Here is a 2,331-nt window from a genome sequence, read left to right as displayed (position 1 = left end):
TGTGTGTGTGTGTGTGTGTGTGTGTAGTTGTAGCAATAGGTAATGTGTACCAAACTGCAAAAAAGGACTTAAACTGTGTGCAATAATCCTGTAACATTTTACAGTGAAGCTGACTGACTGAACAAGATCTCAGAAAGCTCAAAAACATGAATCAGTCAGTACAAATCTCCGATTCTCCGGCCAGATCTTAACGATCTTTCACGTTTCCAAAGACACAAGAAGTGACTGATGCAATTATGAGGGAATTTGTTTTAAAGGAGATTTCCAGTTGATTTCAACATGCAGGTCTGGTTGTTTTTTTAAGTGTGTAGTGCTGTCAGTAGAGAGACAAATCAAACCAATCGGTGCTGCCTGCACAGAGTTATCCTGCTGCTAGCGTTAGCAGCCAACAGGCTTAAACAGGGCGAGTTTTAAACGTGTTGTTAGCCTCTAAACATGGTCAAAGGGTCATTACCAGCGCCTAGCCATGTGCAGTTCTTCCTTCCGAGGGAACACAGTGAATCTGACTGCAGTAGATGTGACAGAAAGGCATAAAAGTTGTGTTAATCTATACCCGTTTATTTCCTCTTTTCCGGTGGATTGTCCTAATTTTGGCCTGTTGGGTGCTAACGCTAGCAGGAGGATAACTCGGTGCAGGCAGCACCGATTGGTTTCATTTGTCTCGCTACTGGCAGGACTACACACTTAAAAACAACAGAGCTACATGTTGAAAACAACCGGAATTCTCCTTCAACCTTCATGTTGTCCTTGGGTCAAATTTGACCCGTTTGTAATTCTTTTTGAGCCGTCAAAATAAGCGCTGAAAATGTCAACATTAAAAATATCAAAAAACCTTTAAAAAAAAAAAAAAAACATCAAAAAAGAACCGACAACATTGAAAAAGTAAAAAAAAAAGTGATAATAATGTTGAAAAAAAAGTGACCAAAACAGGTTTTTTTGGATTGAGGGGAAGACAACACAAGGGTTAAGTGATGCACAAAGCATCCAGAATATTTTCCATTTGAAGAAATGGTGCCGCCTTAAAATAAAAAACAAAAAAACAGTGTCTTGGGTTTGAATATTTCACTCAGACAGACACACAAAATCAAACTATGAAAAGCCCTTTTGGGTTGTATTTACGCTCTTTCCAACTGTCACACCTCCTGGGTTTGACTATTTCATCTAGCTTCATCAGAAGAGCAACTTGCCCCGGTCTAATAATGGGACTTGCCATGCAAACCAGTGATAATGACATGTTTATTGCAGTGATGTACAGTGGCATTATATACAAATCCACATCAAAGATGTCTGACGGACCAAAACCTGACCACACCCAGCTTTCAACCCACAGGGGACAATGGAGCCATGCTGCTCCTCCTCCTTTCAAAATGGAGAGCGTGGAAACTGGATGGCAAAGGGAGACAATCTACTCAAGTACGTAAGTATGCACATGTACAAGCATGTACAAGCATGTACAAGCATGTAGAGAAAAGCAAATAACACGCTAATAATATAACAAAACAGCAAACCCACATGGTGTCTTTTAGTGCTCATAAGAAAACATCAATATAATCATTCAATTGACAATAAGGGGATCAATAGGTAGCAACACTTTCATTCACAGGGGGAGTTGGTGCTTTATTACTAGAAATACAAGCGAGGCTGTTCTTTTCCCCAAAAAACGCTCCCATAGGTCGTTTGTCAAGCAGCAATTACGACTCTCATTAAGGTGTGTAGTGGCTGCGCCCTCTAGTGGTCGCCTTGATAAAGCGTATGAGCGCCAGGTTCCGCATTAGGAGGCAGCTTGGGTCAAATAAACAGAACTTTCACCCCGGAGAACGTTTAAAAATTAAGCTTTTTTTTTACTAAAGCAGAATATGAAATCCGATTTATTACCAACCAGCATCTGGATCCAATCCAATTCAATCCGCTTTATTCATACAGCCCAATTTCAACAAACACAAGGTTTCCAAAAAGTGCTGCAAAAAAAGGAAATACAATGATTGTTTTGTGTTATTATGTGTTATGCTTTCATACTATCTTTGTGAGGACCAGTTTGAGTTTTAGACATTTTTTTCATGGACCAAAAACCCTGTGAAAGGACTTTTTGGGGTGAGTTAGTCAGTCTAATTTGGGTAATTATACTAATTTCTCTGTTTCTTTGTCTTAAAAACTTGTATTTATGTCCACTGTAACCATCACACCAAAGTATTAGGAGACTCTAATATTTTTTGTGTTTGTGTATGAAAGCTCCAGTAAAGACAGCAGCGTCAACAACATCATAGAGTTCAAATAGCGGGAGGAAAACCAAATAGGAGAGAGGGGTGTGTGTGTGTGTGTGTGTGTGTGTGT

The 2,331-nt window shown here is 39.6% G+C and overlaps 1 protein-coding gene and 1 pseudogene across 15 annotated transcripts in view; both read right to left on the bottom strand.

The window, feature by feature from the left end:
* Nucleotides 1–2,331, bottom strand: part of nrcama (neuronal cell adhesion molecule a) — a 1,100,153-nt gene that overhangs the window by 532,553 nt on the left and 565,269 nt on the right. The gene's annotated exons all lie outside the window — the stretch shown is intronic.
* The window catches only part of LOC116673021 (plexin-B2-like), a 279,884-nt pseudogene that overhangs the window by 152,687 nt on the left and 124,866 nt on the right, over nucleotides 1–2,331 (bottom strand).

The sequence above is a fragment of the Etheostoma spectabile genome, chromosome 23 (genome assembly GCF_008692095.1).
Source record: "Etheostoma spectabile isolate EspeVRDwgs_2016 chromosome 23, UIUC_Espe_1.0, whole genome shotgun sequence".
NCBI classification, from domain to species: domain Eukaryota; kingdom Metazoa; phylum Chordata; class Actinopteri; order Perciformes; family Percidae; genus Etheostoma; species Etheostoma spectabile.
Note: the sequence above shows the minus strand (reverse complement) of the source record. Positions and strands in the feature narration are given on the sequence as shown.